Raw genomic sequence first — 22,131 nt, 5'->3', positions numbered from 1 at the left:
AGCAGAGGCAAGGCCTGAACAGCAGACATGCTTCTTTTTTGAACAAGGGGCCGCTTTCTGGACATTACTGGCTCTGTGACTTCTGCTACACTATGTTTCGATGATGGAAATATTGTCTTTGTTCCGACTGAGCAGAGGTGCATGTGATCAGAATACAGAGTCAAGTAGGGGGCATCCGGGATTCTAGTTTTTTCCCTTCAGTTGTCCCACTTCCTAACTTGGCCGGTGAACATTTGTTGACGCTGCCAGGTCTGTCTCTCATCTGTAAACTCAAGACAAAGAAATCCCCCAGCTCAGTAGTTAGAACCATTGAGTAACTGTGCACCAATTAAGAGATTATTGTCATTAATTATTATTACCATTCTGGTGGCTAGTCCTGCTTGGTCTTATAGCCAACCCAGATGCCCTGGCTGCTTTTAGTAAGTATCTCTGTATGTCAGACACTGTGCTGGCTGCTGAGGTCCAATTGGAGAAGAGACACATGAGGGAATCTTTCAGTGCCATGTGGTAAGCACTATGAATGGGATAATCCCAAGATCCCCATGGGGACCCAGGGCAAGGGCCCCTAAGGAGACAGCAGGGTGGCAATGAGGGCAGGTTTCCTGCAGAAGTTAACGGCCCAAGTCTTTACAAACAACGGTAACCTCTGCGTCACAGTGGGAAGTGAGCTGGGAGCCTCCCCACTCCCCCTTTACCCCTCCGAAAAGCTCCTGGGCCCAAGCACACTCCCAATATTGCTCTAGCAGTTAATTTGAGTTCTGAGCTATGCATAGCTTGCATCATACTGGGCCACGGACCAAGCCAACAGTGGAGAAGCCAAGACAGCTCAGAGCTGCCGGCACATTCCATAAACCTAAATCTCCAGTGTTGCCTTGAATAAGATGTGTAAAGGAAATCTTCAATGTGTCAATGAAGCCTGTTGACCATGTGACATGAAGAGAAAATGTAAATGTGGGATTCTGATTGGCAAAGTTCAAAGCCTCTGATTTTGATACTCAGATTTAGATCTGCAAGCTACCAAGAGTAGTCGACTTCCAGAATCCAGAGGTTGTGAAGAAATGCTTGCTTTGCACATCAGAGGGAAAATATACAGTGCTGAAGAGCAGCCTTGGGAAAATACTCTGCTCAGTTTCCAGACCAAAACCTACACATCCAATGAGATGGAGAATGAACTCAACTGTTCTACTTACCTATCATTTCAAATTCTCCTAATAGCCACTCAGTCTTCAAGGAAAATGAAGTGCTTTGGGGCCATTTTTCCCTCCCAGATGCATGGGACTGACATGAAGTTACAACACTAACCTTGACTTTGAATTGTTTTTCAGCTCATGTCATTGCAAACTTAGCATAAAACGCTGGTCCCTGTGTTTCCTTGGAGGTCTGTGTTTTGTTGCTGGCACAATGATTGAGTCCACTTGTCTATTCTGGGACACTGGAGGATCTAACTAAGTCAGAACACCCCACGTCTAGCCCATGTATCTATTTATTACCAAATTCACTGGGAAAGACAAGCTGAGTTATCATTTAGCCAAGAAAACCTGAGAGGCATTTATGTGCATGAAGTACAGCATAGCCATCCGACAAAGAGGCAGGCTTGAAGAAAACGCATGACACAGTCTACGCAAATCCTCTCACCGCCACAGCAGCTGGAGCCGAATGAATGGTCTGGGCGATGAAGAGCAGCGTTCTAGAATGCTTATCTTCCCCCCAGCCCTCATGCCAACCCTCAAAGATTACGAATACAATCGTTTGTGACAGATTGCTCCCCAGCCTTCCGCCTTAAATTCTATATGATAAATTCAACACGAAGTGACAGTCACAGCAAGTGTTCAGGGCTGTATCTAAAAAAACTAATTTTACTGAAGTTAGAACTCAATGAACGAGAAAATGTGAATCTACACCTAGGGCATATCTCAAAACTTTAATCTCTATGAATGCCATAATGGTTATTTATGGCCGGGATGATATTAATATTTTAAAACATTTCAATAAAGAAGCGCCGTGAGACTTTAAAATTGTATTGTTATGCAAAGATAATAATATTTCAATGGGTCCTTCCCTGTGCTAGTATGTTAATGGAGCAAAACGAAGGGAACCGTCTGCTTTTGTTACCGGGGCAGCGGCCAGAGCTAGACTGCTCTGTGCTTCATTTCTAAAATATAGCTCCTCTTCCTTTTTTGATTATTTGGGGAGGAGGGGGGAGTAGAAAAATTTTCTTGGGCTGCTATTGTCTGTTTAAATTAGGTAAATGCAATTAAGACGAGTCAAATATACACAGGCTCCAATGATGGGTAAAATTAAGGTCACCAGTTGCAGCCCTAATCCAGCTGCATTGCTTAATCTCAGCTTTAGCCATTACAAGTGAGCGGAATGGTAATGTCTTGCTGGTGTTGGGGTTAATGTAGACTGATTGGGGAACTGGAGATAAATCCTGCAGGCTTGCTTGGATCTGCAAGTGCTTATACTGACATTTTGAAAAAAAAAAAAAGAAAAGAAACTCAGGCTCCGTTCCCCAGGACTGGTTCAGAGTCCCTTCCTGGGTTTTTCTCTCCACTGAAGCACAGAAGCTAAGCAAGTTTTTTCTGGTCAACTTCTGTCCCCTGCTACCCCCACCCCCTTACCCCCCCACACCCCCAGGGCCAGGGATCTTTGCACTCGCCATTTGTGTACATCTCTTGCTCATTCTGAAAAGGAATGTTCTGGGTCTTATTAGTACCCTTAACGTAAAAGCTCTTGTCTTTCCTTTGATCGACATGAAGATCACATTTGTGTGGCCCTGTGGTCTTTTACCCTGGGAAGGAGTTGCTTGAGGTGGCCAGTAGATAGGAAGAGAACATTGAGCATATGAAAAAAAAAAGGTTGGGAGGGGAGGAGCAGGGTTGACATTTACAACCAAGGGAGAGGTACGAAATTGCAAAGGTCATCAATGAGTAAACAGATATTAATGGTTAGCCGGATAACTGGAACATAAACAGGGCACATTAATAATTAACACCAGAAAAAATTTCGCGCTTTCAACCAAACTCAGGTTGGAAACCCTCCGCCACCCCCTCCCAGAATGAGAAAAACCCAGTAGTGATTTCTGGTCGCTACAGAGTGAAAATTTTTCTTTTCTTCTTCTTCTTCTTCTTCTTCTTCTTCTTCTTCTTCTTCTTCTTCTTCTTCTTCTTCTTCTTCTTCTTCTTCTTTTCTTCTTTCCTTCTCCTTCTTCTTCTTCTTCTTCTTCTTCTTCTTCTTCTTCTTCTTCTTAGATTTTATCCATTTATTCACAAGAGACACAGAGAGAGGCATAGGCAGAGGGAGAAGTAGGCTCCCTACAAGGAGCCAATGTGGGATTTAATCCCCCGAGCCCAAGGCAGACGCTCAACTGCTGAGCCACCCAGGCATCCCGAAAATTTTTCTGTTCCAAGTTCACATTTTTCATATTCACACCCCCAAAAAACAGTTTTGAGATGAGAATAAGAGAAGGGATTATAAAGAAAACTTCTAGGTAAAAAATGTGTTTGAAAAGTTATACTCAGCCCATCACTAACTATTCCCTTGTTTTACCTGTTGGGACAATCTATAAAATTGATTAAGAAATATATTTTCTCACTAACCTATAAGGTATCACTAAAAGTATTAGTTCTTGAAGTTATTATGCCCCTGTGTTCTATTAAAACTTCTGAACTGAGGGGGTTAAATTTTGCATGGGCTGATTGGCATTTACTCCTATTTGGGGGGCGGGGAGGAGTTTAAGACATTTTTTAAGGTTCACAGCAAAAATGAGAGGAAGGCATAGAGATTTCCATACTTCTCTGTATGTATGCCCCACCAGAGTGGTACATTTGTTATGGCTGATGAACCTACTTTGACACATCGTTGTCACCCAGAGTTTATAGTTTACATTTGGGCTCACTCTAGGTCTTGCACATTCTCTGGGTTTGGAGAAATATGTGATGACATGTATCCATCTTTATAGTATCATATAGAGTATTTTCACTGCCCTACAAATCTTCTGATCTTTTAACTCACTACTATCAACATTCACATGTAGTTTTTGGTGTGGACATAAGTTTCAGTTTTGTTTTTTACTGCGAAATGCCAAGCCAGAGCTGTGGTTATGAAGGCAAAGGAGTGGGGAAGGGGTTGGGGGATAGACAGTGAACCTTGGTGAGTGAGATGACTCCCCCCAGGACTGTAGTAATGAATGTGCCTGAGCCCCACAGAGTGCTATCCTATGAGTTCATGGCATCATATTTTTAATTTTTTTTAAAAAGATTTATTTATTTATTTATTTATTTATTTATTTATTTATTTATTTATTTTAGAGCAAGAGAGCAGTGGGAAAGGGCAGAGGGCAAGGGAGAGAGAGTGGGAGAAAAACTCTTAAGCAGACTCCATGCTGAGCACAGAGCTCAAGCCATGGGGCTTGAGCCCATGACCCTGAGATCATGACCTGAGCCCAAATCAACAGTCAGATACTTAACCAACTGCACACCCAGGTGCCCCACATTTTTTATTTTTTTAAGGAAGCCAGATTTCATTTCAAATTACTAGATTTCTGGACTTTTGAATGTTGAAAAATCATTGAAACCCTCCTCAGGCCAAACAATACCCATTTATTGCAGGCCATACCAGCTCAATTTAAATTTCTTGTCTAAATTTAAAATAAATTTAAAAAGCAAACAAAAATCCCTGAAAATTCATGGAGGAGGAGGAGAGTCTGAGTGTGCCTTTAAAATGTATTACAGTCTCTCTTCTCCTTCAAACACACTTTTCTCTATAAAAAAATATATATACATATATTCTTAAAGAAAACAAATAAAATAAGACAATAGACTTAATAGAAAACCAGAATATCTGCAAGGACCTAAACCTCATTCTCAGAGCTCTGTGAATAAAAGTCAAATGAGATACGTTTATATATGTGGTCTAATGGTTTACAGATGAGTGGGTAGCAGTGCTTTCAAATATAATGTGAAGAAACCAATTTTTAAATAAATGTGTAGTTTGGCTATCAAGCCCACAGGAGATATTGTGACGTACCCAACCTGAAAATCAAATTATTTAAGGTTGGTTATATTAATAACAGCCTCTAACCAACTGCTAAGGTTGACTATAAAACCAGACTTGCCAAAAGCAGCAAATGAGATAGGTTTAAGAAGAGGTGGAAAGAAAATCAGGTATAGGACATATTTACTAGTTAAATGTGAGTTAGACCTTTCATATGAAATACAGAGGCTGTGTGGGATCTTGTTTCTGAACCCATTGTGGAGGGACAGGTGTTGGTCTAATGGCATCACGGTCTGGTCCCTCCGTACTTGGCCACAGCCCATGCTGACTGTAATTTCTCCTCATCATTGACAGCTGACCCTTAAGCCATGCTTTTGCAGCTCTCCTAATCTTTCTTAGACTACAGCCTTATCCACAACATCTTCACTTTTGACATAGGCAAATCTTTATGTGTCCCATAAAATTCAGCTAAGTTCAAGTGTGTTCTCTTCCAGAAAACCTCACCTGACTCCTCACCTCTGTCCATAATGCCTCTTCCCCTTGATGCCTGGAGCACCTCTGCCAATCTCTGCCTTAGCGCTCACCTCTGCACTAGAATCATGGGTACATGGGTAGACACATTCCCCACCCCACCCCCACCAACCTGGGCTGTGAACTCCTAGAGGAAGGCAGGGGCTACTGAGTTCAATCTTGGACCCTCCACCACCTCACTCTGTGCTCAGAAAGCAGCACACTCATGTGGAATGAATGTATTGAGGAATGGCATGCACAGATCCCAGAGCAATAATACTCAGAAAAAAAGACTCTGGGGATGCCTGCATGGCTCATTGGTTGAGCATCTGCCTTCAGCTCAGGGTGTGGTCCTGGGGTCCTTGGATCAAGTCCCACATCAGGGTCCCCCTCTGCCTATATCTCTGCCTCTCTGTCTCTCATGAATAAATAAAAAATCTTTTTAAAAAAAGACTCTGATAAGGAAAATATTAATAAATGATCGTTATAGCTTTCTTAGTTGGTTTAAAACTTTGCACATGTTTGCTGCAATGACACTGATGGTAGCAAGTTTTATTTTGAAGGATCTTATGAATCTTAGTAAGCACAGTCATAAAAGATCCCAAATTTCAGTGCTTCAGCTTTTCATCTGTAATATAGAGCTGATAATGCCTCCCCACCCCGCACCACCACCCAACCCCCTCAGCTCAGCAGGTAGTTGAGAAGGCTACCTGAAATGACATACGGGACCATGTAAAAAAAAGAGTCACCCTATGAATGATAAAGCCCCAACTGGAGAACCTAGACTGGATGGTTGACTCTTCTCCATGCATCTCTGCTGATTCTATTAAAATTCTCTGCTGGGGCTCCTGGGTGGCTCAGTCTTTAAAGCATCTGACTCTTAGCTGTGGCTCAGGTCATGATCTCAGGGTCCTGGGACTGAGCCCCCTATAGGGGCTCTGTGCTCAGTAGGGAGTCTGCTTGAGATTCTCTCTCTCTCCCTCTGCCCCTCCCCCTCCCTTGTTCACATATGCTTGTGGATTTGCATGCTGCATGCTCTCTCTAAAATAAGTAAATATTTTAAATGAATAAATATTAAATTTTCTATTGTCTACAGTCCAATCTGCACATAAGTGAGGATTCTGCCTCTAATCTCAAGATTCTCAAGCTTAATAAGACATTGAGCAATTAGCAAGTGCTCACTAAATGCTTATAATAGAATGATGTCCATACAAACATTGTGGTAATTTCCCATTCATTCACACTGTACTAGACAATATTCAACAATATGGAAATGAAAGATAAAAAGGAAAATAGAAATTGAGAGGCTACCATTTATGGGGCATTCTACACACCTGGTTTTACTTATTAATTGTAACCAAATTATAATTACACTTGTAATTGTAAGTGAAGTAGAGATCACTGTCCTTATTTTACATGGGAGAAAATCTGAGCCTCAATGAGTCGGGTACCACACCGAAGGGTAAACAGGTGTCAACTCAGGATGTCACATTCTCCACGATGAAGCCCTTATACTGTAGGAGCTAATAGTCTCCAGCACATCAGATATCACAGAACCAATGATTTCTCTTTTTTTTTTTAAGATTTTTATTTATTTATTCATGAGAGACACAGAGAGAAGGAGAGACACAGGAAGACAGAGAAGCAGGCTCCATGCAGGGAGCCTGATGTGGGACTCAATCCCAGGACCCCAGGATCACGACCTTTGGCAAAGGCAGATGCTCAACCACTGAGCCACCCAAGTGCCCTGAACCAATAATTTCTAGAGGTGAATGAAAATGCAGGCACATCTAGTCCAACCCCAAATCGTAAATGACAAAACTGAGGTTCAAAAGATAGTATGTGGCCAATGCCACAAAGACAATAAAAAGACAGTCATGAAAAATGCTGATATGTTTCATATTCATATGTTATATCTTATTTATATACTATTTTCATTAAATTTACAAGTATATTTATAGTTCATAAAAGTTCTTTAAATAATTCTTTCTTTGATCTCATATCAAAAACTTGATAAAATTTTACTTTATAAAAATAACATGTATTTTGTGCTGGTGCAGAATTAAATCTTACATAACAAACAAAGTTAGTTTTTTCTTCCTGAAAAATACCAGTGACCTTTCTCTTAAAAAATAAACTTTTTTGTTGCCAAAAAACCCCATCAGAGAAGGCATAACTCCACAGAAAAAGGCCTCCTGCACAATAATTAAAATAATATTTAACTACTAGAAAAAGACAGGGGTATCTCTTCCTTTAAAAATCAAAAGAAAACAAAAAATAAAATAAAATAAATTTTCTGTGAAAATTGCCTCAGTCACCTCTAAAAGTGTTCCCAAATTCCAAATGGCACCATTATTAGCGATTCTTAGTGCGTGAGGTAGGCATTTAGGAATAAATCTTTTAAGTAATTCAAAACAAGGACTCTTCAGTAAATAGTTGAAATTACAGGGGGGAGTTCGAGTCATCTGGTTTCCATTAGGATGATAAAATAGTTCACTTGAAACCTTTTACAAGATGCTTTGTTACTGGGAGGTGTCTGCCCATGTCACTCCATCACTGGCCATTTGACACAACATAAAAGGCTTCAAAAGCCATGTAAGGCCTCTTAATCAAAAACTAATTGTAATAGATATTGGGGAGTGTTAACACGGTGACCGCTAGGTTGTAGCTGTGGTATGGAAGCGGCAGTGAACATTAAACACAACCCCGAGTTGATAGGGCTTATCTCAATTTCAGAGCTAGTGCTAAGTACTACAGGCCAGTATCTCCTTGCTATTGCTTTGTACCACTTTTGGAGTTAATTGTCCCATAAGGCTTCATCTTCTTAATGAAATTTATGGCATTGTCAGAGAACTTGGTAGATACTACTGCAGTTTAGGAGACTTTACAGAAAACAGAGACATAAACAGAGAGGAAAAGAAAATACGTACTTGAGCCCTAATGCATCTGCAGCCTTCATCAAGGGAGAAGTTCCCCAGACACTGCCAAGGTGTTTGCAACACATTAACTCTTTCAGACACGCTATGGAATATTCAGACAGTGCACTGTCTTGGAAAGTTAATAATCAGTATCCTAGGACCCATGGTAGGCATTCAATAAATACTTAAGGATCAGCCTTACAAGACTAAAAGCTCCAGTAAGAGATGAATGGAAGTCAAGCATCCTGTGGCCTCTGTGCCTAATGCAATGTCTGAGATACGGCTGGCACTCAGGAAAGGTTTTCTGAATGATTGATGAAAGAATAAATGATCTCACTGGAGGATAGTCAGTTTATAATTTTCAGAGTGCTTTCATGTTTGATCCCCACAACCATCCAGTTGACAGGCCTCGTGTTTCATTAATGACTGATCTGAGCCTCCACCGGCATGTTGCAGCTCCCATTCCAGTCTTCTTGACTTCAGACTAGACAAATACTCGGTGAATAGCCCATTATCTAAATCGGGCTAAGGAGAATTTCAAGTTAAAGACCAAGTGTGATTTTTGGATCTCCCATTGGATACTAGAACAGAAATACAATGTATATATTTCAGGAAAAAATGATGAAATCTGATAAAGCCTGTAGTATAGTATAGTTAATAGTATTATACTTTATACACACAAACACACACACACACACACACACACAGTCTTACTTTGTTAGTATCAGTATTAGGATTATGTAAAAGCAAACTGGATGAAAGGTGTAGAGGAATTCTCTGTACTATCTTTGAATTCTTCTGTACCTCTAAGATTCTTTCAAAATAAAAAGGTCTTGAAAAGAGCAACAACTCCAATTATCCTGATACAAAACCACATTATATAAGAACATATGAAGTGGAATGAAAAAAAAAATGTTTTACCTTCATCCACTTGCAAATGGGTTTTCCAACTCATGCCTGCTCATTCTCTCCAGCTTCCTCTAGTCACAATTTTTTTTTTATTTATAGACAGAGCGTGCATGTGCCCATGTGCACAGGGTGGGGATGTGGGACACGACAGAGGGAGAGAGAGAGAGAGAGAAAGAATCTCAAGCAGATTTCCTGCTGAGTGTGGAGCCCACACGGGGCTTGATGTCAAGTCTAAGATCATGAGCCAAAATCAAGAGTTGGTTGCTTGGGATGCCTGGGTGGCCAGTGGTTGAGGGTCTGCCATGGGCTCAGGTCTTGATCCTGGGGTCCTGGGATCAAGTCCTGCATCAGGCTCCTCACAGGGAGTCTGCTTCTGCCTCTGCCTATGTCTCTGCCTCTCTTCATGTGTCTCATGAGTAAATAAATAAAAATATTTTTAAAAATTTTTAAAAAGAGTCGGTCACTTAACCAACTGAACCACCCAAGTGCCTCCAGCCCCACAATTATATATATGTTCACAAAACTCTACTCGAATCTTTGCTTCTGTAGCTGTTGCATTTTGCATTAGACTCATGCACAAATTCTTACACTATGCTTTGAACTCTCAGAGGAAAAGGATTGTGCCTTGTTTATCCTTGTACTCCCAGAGTTGTTCATTTGAAACCATTTGAGTGCTGATCCACAGAAAGAAAAAAAGCCTCTAACAGAAATTACCTGATCTCAGCCCAAAGAGTTATTACATAGTTGAGAAGATCGCTTTGACTGCTTTATAAGTGTCCAGAATAATAAAGGCAAATATATGGTAGAGTCTAGTTCTCTTCCACATCAGAGTGATTCAGAAAGTTCTAGTTCTCAGGACGCCTAGATGGCTCAGAGGTTAAGAGTCTGCCTTTGGCGCAAGGCATGATCCCGGGGTCCAGGATCCCTGTAAGGAGCCTGCTTCTCTTCTCCCTCTGCCTGTGTCTCTGCCTCTCTCCGGATGTCTCTCATGAATAAATAAAATCTTACAAAAAAAAAAAAAAGTTTAGTCTTCAAGATGGCCCAGCAACCCAACTTCCTTCCATTCTATTTTCCATCATGCCCTAGGATGTTGCTCTGGATGGCCATCTAAAGACTGATCACCACTCCCATGTCCTCATCTCGGCCTGACTGAAATGGGAATGATGAAGTAGAGGGCCAGCAGCTTCCTTTTACAGACACAACAGATCAGTTTCACTAAATATTTATACTTAGACTATAGCCCAGGATTTAGCCTAATGGCTACACCTACTTGCAACGGCAGTTGGGAAACACAGTCCAGTTAAGTGGCTTTATGACCACAGATAGGAGAACCAGAATAGTAGATATTGAAGGATGATTCTGAATCCTGGCCACAGTTATTTTATCTCCTAGAAATTTATCTAATAAGACATTGATTTTTTTCTTACAGAAGTTAATTTTATAGAGCATATTAGCATTTCGTATGATAGTAATACTGAGATATAATTCATATACTATAAAATGTACCCTTTTAGGGGCACCTGGGTGGCACTCGCGGTTAAGCATCTGACTCTTGGTTTTGGCTCAGGTTATGATCTCTGGGTCCTGGGACCAAGCCCTGCATCAGAGTCCATGCTCAGTGGGGAGTCTGCTTGAGACTCTCTCCCTTGCTCCCTTTTTCTTTCTCTATAAATAAATAAATAAATAAATAAATAAATAAATAAATAAATAAATAAATAAATCTTTTTTTTAAATGTACCCTTTTAAAGTGTACAATTCAGTGGTTTTTAGTATATTCCCTGGGTTGTGCCATCATTACCACAATCCATTTCAGAACATTTTCATCACTTTCCATCTCCCCTTCTTCCCACCTCTATCAACCACGAATCTAATTTGTCTTCATACATTTGTCCAGTATGGTTATTTCATATAAATGGAATCATACAAAATGTGACATTTTGTGCCTGGCTTCTTTTGTATGACATTTTCATTTATGTTACAATATATACTAACATTGCATTCCTTTTTGTAATAATATTCCATTGTATGGATGGATATACCACATTTTGTTTATCCAGTCATCCATTGATAGACATCTGGATTGCTTTCACTTTTTGGCTATTACGATTAATGCTGCTAAGAATATTCCTGAAGTTTTTGTGTGAGCATGTATTTTCCATTCTCTTAAGTATACATGTAAGCATGCTGGGTCTTACTGTAACTCCATGTTTAACATTTTGGGAAATTGCCAAATTGTTTACCAGAGGGGCTGTACCATTTCATGATTCTACAAACGATGCATGAGCATTCCAATATCTCAACATCCTTACCAACACTTGGTATTGTCTGCCTCTTTATATTTTAGCTATACTAGTGGGTAGGAAGTGAAATCTTATTGTGATTTTGATATGTATTTTACAAAGGCTAATGATACTGACCATCTTCTCATGGGCTTATTGGCTGTTTGTTTATCTTCTTTAGAGAAATTTCCATTCTTATCCCCCACTCCTTTTTAATTGGATTCTTAGTCTTTCTATTGTTCAGTTGTAAGAATACTTTGTATACAGTGGATCTAAGTTCCTTATATATGATTTGAAGATATTTTCTCCCATTCTGCGAGTTGTCTTTCTTAATGATGATTTTTGAAGCATAAAGCCTTTTTTTAAAAAAAAATTTAGTGAAGTCTAGTTTATCTGTATTTTCCTTTTGTTTTGTTTTTTTGTTTTGGTCTTTGGTGTCATATCTAGGAAACCATCGTCTAATTCAGTTTTGCAGTTTGATCTCTTACCTTTATGTCCATGATCCATCCTGAGTTAATTTTTTAATATGGTGAGAGGATGGGGTCCAATTTCATTCTTGTATGTGTATTACCTGTAGTCCTAGGACCATTTTTTGAGAAGATTCTTCTTTGCTCCATTGAACTGTCTTGGTAATCTTGCCAAAAATCAGTTAACGGTACGTGTGAGGATTTATTTCTGGATTTTCACTTCTCTTCCATTGATCTAATTGTTTATACTTATACCAGAACCACAGTTGTCATCAATGTACTTTACGCTAAGTTCTAAATTTGGAAATGTGAGTGCTCCAACTTTGTTCTTTTTGAAGATCATTTGGCTATTTTGGGTCCCTTGCATTTCTATTTAAATTTTAGAATCAGTTTGTAAATTAATGCAAAAAAAAAAAAGGCAGCTGAGATTCTGAATGGAATTAGTTGACTCTATAGACCATCTGGAGAAGTGTTGCTATTTGAAGAATATTGTCTTCCAATCCATGAACATGGCATGTCTTTCCAATTATTTAGCTCTTTTTTTAATTTCTTTCAGTGAGATTTGGTAGCTTTTTTTTTAAGATTTATTTATTTATGATAGACGGGGGAGGGGGGGGAGGCAGAGACACAGGCAGAGGAAGAAGCAAGCTCCATGCCAGGAACCCGACGTGGGACTCAATCCCGGGACTCCAGGATTGCGCCCTGGGCCAAAGGCAGGAGCTAAACCGCTGAGCCACGCAGGGATCCCCGAGATTTGGTAGCTTTTAGCTTGTAAGTCTTGTACATCTTTTGTTAAAATATTTTATTCTTTTTTTATATTAAGAATGGAATTGTTTTCTTAATTTCGTTTTTGAAGTATTCATTATGAATGTATACAAACACAATTGATTTTGGTATATTGCCATTACATTTTGCAAAATTCACCTACTAGTGCTAATATTTTTTGGTGGATTCCTTGGGATTTTCTATAAACAAGATCAGTCATCTTCAAATAGAAATAGTTTTATTTCCAACTATTGCTGTTAAATTATCTATTTTGCCCTTCAATTCTGTCGGGTTTTTTGCTTTATATATTTTGGGACTCTGTATTGGAGGGGTAATATGTTTATCATTGTTAAGTCTTCCTGATGAACTGATACTTATATTTTTATAAAATGTCATTCTTTACATCTGGGAGCAGTTTTGTCTTAAAGTCTGTTTCATCTGGATTAGTATAGCCACCCCAGCTCTCTTTTGATTACTGCTTACCTGATAAACATTTTCCTATCTTTTTACTTTCAGTCTATTTGTGTCTGCTCTAAGTGTGTCTTCTGTAGGTAGCATACATATAGTTGGATCATGTTTGTTGTTTTTGTTGCTCTTGTTGTTTTTACCTATTTTGCTAATCTCTGCTTTTGATTGATTAGTGCATTTACATTAGGTAATCACTGATAAGGTAGGATTTATAACTGACATTTTGCTCTATGTTCTCTATATATCTTATGCCTTTTTGTTCCACTATTCATCTGTAACTGTCTTTTTTGTATGTTATTTTGATATTTTATGGTATGCTGTTTTAATGTTCTGCTGTTTGTCTTACCTTTTTTGTTGTTGTTGTTATTTTCTTAGTGGTTGCCCTGGGTATTAAAATCAATATCCTAACTTACTCCAGCAAATATCTCATTTCAATTTTTGTACTTCTCAACTCTAGAATTCCTATTGAGTTCTTTTTTATAGTTTATATCTCTTTTTTTAAAAACGATTTATTTATTTATTTATTTATTTATTTATTTATTTATTTACTTACTTACTTATTTATTTATGAGAAAGAGGGAGAACATTCAGAGGGAGAAACAGCGGGACAGAGAGAATCTCAAATAGTAATCTCAAATAGTCTCCCCACTGAGCATGGAGTCCAAGTGGGGTTCAATCTTAACACCCTGAGATCATGACTTGAGTCAAAACCATGAGTCAGGTAATTAACCAGCTGAGTCACTCAAATGCCCCTCTAGTTTCCATCTCTTTATTAGTATTCTCTACTGGCAAAACTTCATTCTCATACTTTCCTTTAATTATTTAGATATACTTTCCTTTAGTTCTTTTAAAGTCTTTGCCTACTAAGTACAACATCTGGTCTACTTCAGGAATAGCTTCTTTCCCTGATTTTTTTCCCGAGGGTGTGGGCCAGACTCTCCTTTTTCTTTAGAAAACTGGATTGTTTAGAAAAAAGTATGATGTGTTACTCTGGAAATAAGATTCCCTCCCTCCCCCTGCCCAGAGTTTATTGCTGATGAAGTTTTTATTGTTGTTGCTGCTTGTTTGCTTAGTCATTTTCTTGAAATAATTTTATAACATCTATAGTCTGTGTCATACGCAGCCACTGAAGTGTCTATAAGTGGTCAGCTCATGATTAGAGGAGATTTCCTTAAATTATTTCAATCACTAAGTCTCTCAGCCTTCACCAAGGAATTCTGAAAGAGAGAGGGGGTACTTCCAATGCTCACCTACATAGCTGAGAACCCCACCTTAGCCTTCACTTTCTGATTACAGAGACTCAAGATCACCAGAGGTGAGAAATTGGAGCCTTCTTGGGTCTTTCCCAAGCACGTACCTAGCCCTGCACTTGCATGTGGGTTTCTAGATTTTCAAGAATATGTTGGAGCTTTTCAAAACCCTGTATGGATATCTCATCCTCTAATTTTTTCCTTTTTAATGTTTTGCTTAGTCTCTTGGTAACTCTAAGTGCTATCAGCAACTCAGAGAGCTGCCATGTTAAACAATGCCACTGATTGTTTTTAACAAACACCCTAGAGAAAGGGTTGTTTGTACAGAGTGAGCCTTGAGTCAGGTCAAATAAAGACAAACTGTGACACAAGTCAAATAGTGACAGTTTTCTGGGAAGGGGCCTTTGGGGAGCTTCAAAAACCATTTTCCTCTTTCAGTGGCTACCAGGTTAATTGTTTTTCGAATTACCATACTTATCAGGCTGTTGGTTTTCCAGGCTACTACAGAATTGGGGAGAGTGGACTGGAGTGAAACCAAGTTAAAATGCCACACCACTTACCCTTATCATAATTTAATCATCTTTCTTGAATAAACACTCTTCAGATTACTACAAAGCTTTGGTTAATTTCCAGAGTCCTGAAAAAGTTGCTTTTAATTATTTTTGCCAGTATTCTTACTACTTGTATGAAGAAGTGAATTTTTTTGTGTCCTCAATATACCTTTACAGAATTGACTTCTCTCATATTTATATTTTGGTTTAAACAAATGTGTATCTTCAAAGTTGGTAATCATGGCATAAATTGAGTAAAAATCTAACTATGGCAAAGGATTTTGTTCCTTCTGAAGGCCAAAACAGTTGTTAGCCAAACCCAGACGTGAGTCACCAGAAATCCTCTTGTAGAAAATTTCTTAAAATCATAATCTGAAATTTATTAGGATACCAATACTAATTCCCCAAATATTTGAATTTCAGCAAATAATTATGGATCCCATATTACATGCAAGTACATAGATCATTTGCAATGGAAAATCTAAAAAATTGATACACAAAGTCTGCTTTGAAAAGACTTAAGGAATATACACATGCCAGAAACTAAGTAATGACAAAGATATATGCCTCCCATTGGTCCAGAGGCAACAAGAGCCTAGAGATCAATAGGATCACAGTAATGCTAACAAAATTCATGTTCTTTGCCTCTCACCTTGTCTGTGATTTGCAGAAACTCCAAGTCTCATCTTTCTACCCCTTCATATTTCCCTCCACATCCTGAGTTCTTCAAGAGGTATTCCACCCTTTAGACATTGCTTAATCCAAAAGCTGTCAGGTCTAGAGTAAAGAAAAATGTCCAAGCTAATCCTGCTTAGCAGAGGTTTAATGGGCTGTACAGCAAAATCCAGGGGTCCATGAAATAAAAAAACTGTTTTCATCTCCTCTACAAGCAGGAAATGAATCTTCCTCCCAAAAGTAGTTCGAACTCACTCCTCACTCTACTTTGGTATGATCTTTGCACTCAGGCTGAGCAAGATTTTATCACCTCTCTGTACTTATTAGCCTCAAGAATTCAGACCATAGTAATCGCTTTATGTCTTACTTGTAACGGGGAGTATTAATGCCTACCACTTGGTTTGTAAATTAAATAAGATAAAATATTTACATTGTCTGGCCCATAAAAAATGCTCCTTACCCATTTATTCCTATTCTTTAGGCGACAAATCCCCTGTTCGATCATCTGGAGGAGATGAGTCTCACCTAGAAGGTTTTACAGATTTGTGAAGACAGCAAGTTGGCATCATTCTTCTCTTACCTCACATAACACCTCTCCAGGAAGGCCTTCCCTGACCACCCATCCAAAAGAAACTCCCTCTTAGTCATGCTCTGTCCCATTTTGAGGGTGACCAATAACCCCAATTTGTGCAAAATGAGGGTGTTTCCCAGGATGTAGGATTGTGCTAAAACCAGTAGAGTGCTAAGCAAGTCTGAAGAAGCTATGGCTCTACCACCATCGTGCTTTTTTTTTCTTTCTTCATAGTCTTTGCTACTTTCTATCTGATAATTTGCTTTACATGTCTGTGTTCTCATTTCCTTCTAATTAAAATGGAAGCCTCTTGAGGGTGGGGACAGGATTTGATCTGTGTGATTCACAGCTATATGTGGATGCCCACAACACAACTCACCACATAGTAGGCACTAAATGACTATTTGTTTAAAGACTGATTGGACTGTTAATCTATTGACTCATTGTTGTTTGTTCAAGATTTTATTTTATTCATGAGAAACTCAGAGAGAAAGGCAGAGACATAGGCAGAGGGAGAAGCAAACTCCATGCAGGCATCCTGATGTGGCACCCGATCCCAGGACCCTGAGATCACAACCTGAGCCAAAGGCAGATGCTCAACCACTGAGCCACCAGACACCCAATTGACTCATTTTTTAAAGTGCTCACCTTTCTATTTTCCCAGTTTGAACAACATAAATGCATAAAGAACACAAAGTTTTGTATGTCACCGCGATTCATTTTTTAAAGCATTTGATTTGGCTATAACGACTGAGTGAGCTGTAAGCCCTTGAACCTGTGTGGCAGTGAGAACTTCAGACAGCTGTGTTCCTTTTCTTCTGATCCCCCAACAATATAATTAAAAAGGATTCACTGAAATGTAGACGTTTCTACCATTTACCCTGGAATGTTGGCTCTAGCCAATATAACCTAGTCTGTAAATACAAGATTAGCGTCTGTGAAGGGAAAGCTCTCCTTCCATAAAACTACGTTCAAAAGGAAATCTCCACCTCTTTTTCCGTTATAGAAGCAGCAGCATTACTTGTAAGACCCATAATTACCTTAAATGTTCCACAAGGATGGAAGAGCTACAAATGTTAAAACACAATCTGAGACCACGTCGTTGGACTCTAAAATGAACCAGATAAAGCTGATGCCCTTTTCTCCACTATCAGTTTACTATATAAATGAGAAGACATAAAGTAGTTTTAGATTTAATTAAAGTAATTGACTGAATTGCATTTTGTAGTTGTGATTGTCATTAACATTCTTGACCTCTCTGTCACCTAGATGTGCCAGAGAATTTTTCCAATGGATATTTATTAGGAGTATTATCATCAATAAGCACCATCAACATATTAAAATTAATTTTAACTTCTTTATGGAAGACTGAAAGCGCAACCAGCTGCTGAAAACCATCCGTTCTAAATCATTTTTTATCGATTCAACATGGCTAGACCTCAAGTACAACTAATAGGGAATTTTATGTGTGTGTAGGCAAGTTTCTATGTATATGAAATATTTAATTTTATTTTATATCTAACTCTGGTTACATTAATCACATAACCATATTTTCCAGAGCCCTGGGATTCACTTGCTATTTCAAGCATATGCTGGGCAGTCCTCATGCTGGCTTGTTTTATGTCCACGTGCATATTCAGCGACACATGGACGTTTGGGCTTATTTTGACTGCTTGCAAAGAGCTTAATAAAAGACAGGCTTTGGTGCATCAAAAGAACTTAGTCCACAGGTGTTCTGAGCCGGGCTAACTTGTATGTAGAACAAACAATTAAGCTCTGGAATTTGAGACTCTAAATTGTATCAGTTGAGCACCTGTCCTGAAGGGTGGAAAACACCTTTCATTACATTACCCACGGGCATGTCGGCTCTGGGCTGTGTAGAGTTACAGCCGATCCGATTCAGGCACGCTAGCTGAGGTGCTACTGCTCCTCCTGCGAATGCCCCCGAGGGCTTCAAGTGGACCTTCTTCAGAGAATATCTCCAGTTCTGTCTCCAACTATGTATGCCATCCGCAGTGATGTACTTCTCTGTATTTCTCCTACATTTATCGCTTACTGAGCATCTACCATATGCCCGGCACTGTGCAAGTGATTTTCAATACAGCATTGCACCTCATTTCACCCAGCAACACTGCAAGGCTTAGTAATGTGCCCAAGGTCACATAAGATTCAGTGGTAGAATTTGGATTCAAAACCAGATCTGTTGGACTCCAGAAGTCCTGTTTTGACGACCTCCCCTGGATGAATGGTGCTGTGGGTGCCAAGTGGGAGGACCAGGCTCACTGAGGATGATCCTCATTTGGGTGCCTTTTGTCTCAGCTTTCTTCTCTTGCCTTTTCCTTGTCAAGAGTTCCTCAACCTGTGTGCTTCTCACATTTCCTTCCTAGCTTTGTCCTCAATTTCATCTTAAAAAAAAAAAAAACAACTTTATTCATTTATTTATTTTAGATAGAGAGAGAGAACATGTGTGCACAAGCAGGGAGAGGGCCAGAGGGAGAGGGAGAAGCAGACTCCGTACTCAGTGCAGAGCTTGATGCACAGCTTGATCCCAGGGCCCTGAGATCATGACCTGAAACAAAACCAAGAGTCAGATGCTCAGTCAACTGAGTCACCCAGGCACCCCATAAATTTTATCTTGTTATAGAGGGCTTCCCTGACCTCCCCAACTCTCCAGCCCCACACCCTACTGTGATTTCCTTATAGCACATAGCACCACTCGGTGTATTATAGATTCATTTGTTGACTGGTTTGTTTTCTGCCTTCCTGGCAAGATTTGAGCTCCATCATGATAGAATTGTCTTTCTCTTGTTTCCTATTGTATCACAGTATCCTGTAAACTGTTCCCATCACATACAAGATGCTCAATAAATATCCAGTGAATGAAAAACGTATATGCATATACATGTATATGCATTGCTCCTTGTTCTTAATTCACTTATATTTACTATGTAAAACACAAAAGTCCATTGACATTTCATTTTGCTGAACTATCACATCATAGAAAATCACATGTCAAGATTCAAGAAAAACATCACCTAAAGCAAATGAAGTGCTAATTCTACCCAGCCACTGAGTGACAACTGCAGGTGTCCTGAGGTCAGGGCCATGTAAATCAGTCAGGCAAGTCAGCCCCCCAAGCAAGGACCGAACACCTCTTCACACAATACACAGTTGCATTAAAGCAGAAATCAGATATTTCGGACTAATACCTTGTTTGCTGATGGGATTTACTATTAAAATCTGGGTGGACCAGAAAATCCAGGGAGCCTGGCTGTTAAAGCCATAGGCTTTCCATCTCTGGGCAAGACACCATTCCTTGCTAGGCAATGGCTATGCTTAATATACCCCTCTCTGCCTTCACAAAATGAGAGGCAGCCTCTTGGATGCCAAATGTTAGAATATTCAGAAATGTTGATGTCCTGGAACACTGGACATGTACCAGTCACCATAACAAGGGAGAATTGTTTTTGTAGTAGTAAATCATGACAGGGATGGTGATTACACTCATAGTAGCTGACATGCATTGATTGCTTACAATATGTCAGATACTCTACATGGTCTCAATCAATCTTTACAATACCTCCAAAAGGGAGAGAGTTTATTATCCCCATTTTGCAGATGAGAAAACTGAGACTTACAGAATCTTGGTAACTCACCCATTGTCATGCAGCTGGTTAGCTGAAATGTGGTTAGCATGACTGTTTTATTCCAACGCCCATGTTCTTTATAATTTTGCCTTTCAGTGTAAAAAGTAGACCATGACTCCTTTGAAGAGACTTATAAGTTAATTTTGTAACTTAAAGATGGAAAGAGTAGCACTGCAAACATAAAAGGGAAGAATATGAGGCCACAAATAAATACCAAATAGCTCAGCTTAAAAGAGCTTTATTTTTTTGTTATTTTTTAAAATTTTTTTATTTTTTATTTTTTTAATAATAAATTTATTTTTTATTGGTGTTCAATTTGCCAACATACAGAATAACACCCAGTGCTCATCCCATCAAGTGCCCCCCTCAGTGCCCATCACCCATTCACCCCCACCCCCCACCCTCCTCCCCTTCCACCACCCCTAGTTCGTTTCCCAGAGTTAGGAGTCTTCCATGTTCTGTCTCCCTTTCTGATACTTCCTACCCATTTCTTCTCCCTTCCCTTCTATTCCCTTTCACGATTATTTATACTCCCCAAATGAATGAGAACATATAATGTTTGTCCTTCTCCGATTGACTTACTTCACTCAGCATAATACCCTCCAGTTCCATCCACGTTGAAGCAAATGGTGGGTATTTGTCGTTTCTAATGGCTGAGTAATATTCCATTGTAGACATAAACCACATCTTCTTTATCCATTCATCTTTCGATGGACACCGAGACTCCTTCCAAAGTTTGGCTATAGTGGACATTGCTGCTATAAACATCGGGGTGCAGGTGTCCTAGCATTTCATTGCATCTGTATCTTTGGGGTAAATCCCCAACAGTGCAATTGCTGGGTCGTTAAAAGAGCTTTAAAAGTGAAGAAAAGAGCAACATCAATCTGAGTAGAAATTATCATGGTGGGCTTCAGGAAGGAGGTGACATTTAAGTTGGATGTGCTTAGAAAGAGGGAGAGGATAATGAAGAGTTTTGCAAAAGGAGAAACTGCATAAGGAAAGCCATGCCAGGAGAAATTCAAAAGTCACATTTGGGGCTAAATAGACCAACCAGTCAAAAGTGGGAAGTTTAGCTAGAGTAGTATTTCCCAAACTTTTCAACATGGTGACCATCGTCATTATTCACAGAAAGGGATTTGATGTTAATTATGATGGGAAATGCTAAGTTAAATGAAATTTTGCAGGACTTATCAGAGCCTTTAGTGAGATTCGTCGCATCATGAATCTCGAGTACAGGATGGTATTATAATGCTGGATTTGTTTTGCCAATTTATTTGACTAGTGGGCCCCCTCTCTATTTTCAACAGAGCACCTGTTAACATCTCATTGAACTGGACATCCTGTGGTACCCGTTTGGGAAGTTCCACTGTGCAAACATCATGGGTAACAGCACAGGTAAGACTGACAGGCACCATTCCACGGGGCGCCTCATTGTCCTGTGAAGGGGGTCTGTAGTTGTTAGCACTAGCGAGTTGGTGAAGGCTTCCAGATAGGGCCATGCTATGAGCAATTGTTAGAGAAGACTGGTCTGGCAGGAGAGGAAAGCAGCAGATCCAGGACAATCAAAGAGAACAACTTTGTGGTCCAATTGTGAGGTCGTGAAGGTCCAAACTCAAGAAAAGAATCACTTCATCCATTCCCATGACTCTGGCTTCTTGTCATCACTGTTCTTGGGTACTCATCGATTTCCGGAGGTTGTTCGAAAACCCCTCGCCATGGGCAGTAGGGAGAGATGAGGTATTTAGAGAATGCTGTTAGAAAGTTGGTTCTCCACTTTGCCCACATCCCCAATGGGACAGCAAGTGCCATCCCTCCTCGGACACTTCATTTAACTGTCAGACCTGTGAGGTCAGGAACACGTCTGTTTTGCCTTATCCCAGTGACCAGCACATAGTAGGAGCTTCATAAATATGGTTGACTGAGTGGATAGATGGGCAGCTTATCTACTGGAACAGATGTGGTGTGTTCTGGAATCCTTTCTAGCAGATTCAACCAACTTCCAGATCAATCCCCCAATATCAAGATTAGCACGTTATAAAATAAAGCCTCTCGAGTGTCTATATAACTCTTTCTATTTGACTTTATATTTCACATGACCTCTCATATTTCTGTGAGTCAGTCTCCAG

General features: G+C 39.6%; 1 long non-coding RNA gene across 1 annotated transcript in view; it reads left to right on the top strand.

Moving 5' to 3' along the window:
• LOC140617226 (uncharacterized) overlaps positions 1-21,403 on the top strand; it is a 202,949-nt gene extending 181,546 nt beyond the window's left edge. Inside the window, exon 3 of the long non-coding RNA XR_012017440.1 lies at positions 21,313-21,403. This is a non-coding gene — a long non-coding RNA (uncharacterized lncRNA). The remainder of the gene's footprint in view (positions 1-21,312) is intronic.
• Positions 21,404-22,131: the final 728 nt, after the last annotated feature.

The sequence above is a fragment of the Canis lupus genome, chromosome 2 (assembly GCF_048164855.1).
Source record: "Canis lupus baileyi chromosome 2, mCanLup2.hap1, whole genome shotgun sequence".
NCBI lineage: Eukaryota > Metazoa > Chordata > Mammalia > Carnivora > Canidae > Canis > Canis lupus.
The sequence above is the reverse complement of the archived record's forward strand: the minus strand, read 5'-3'. Positions and strand labels throughout refer to the sequence as shown.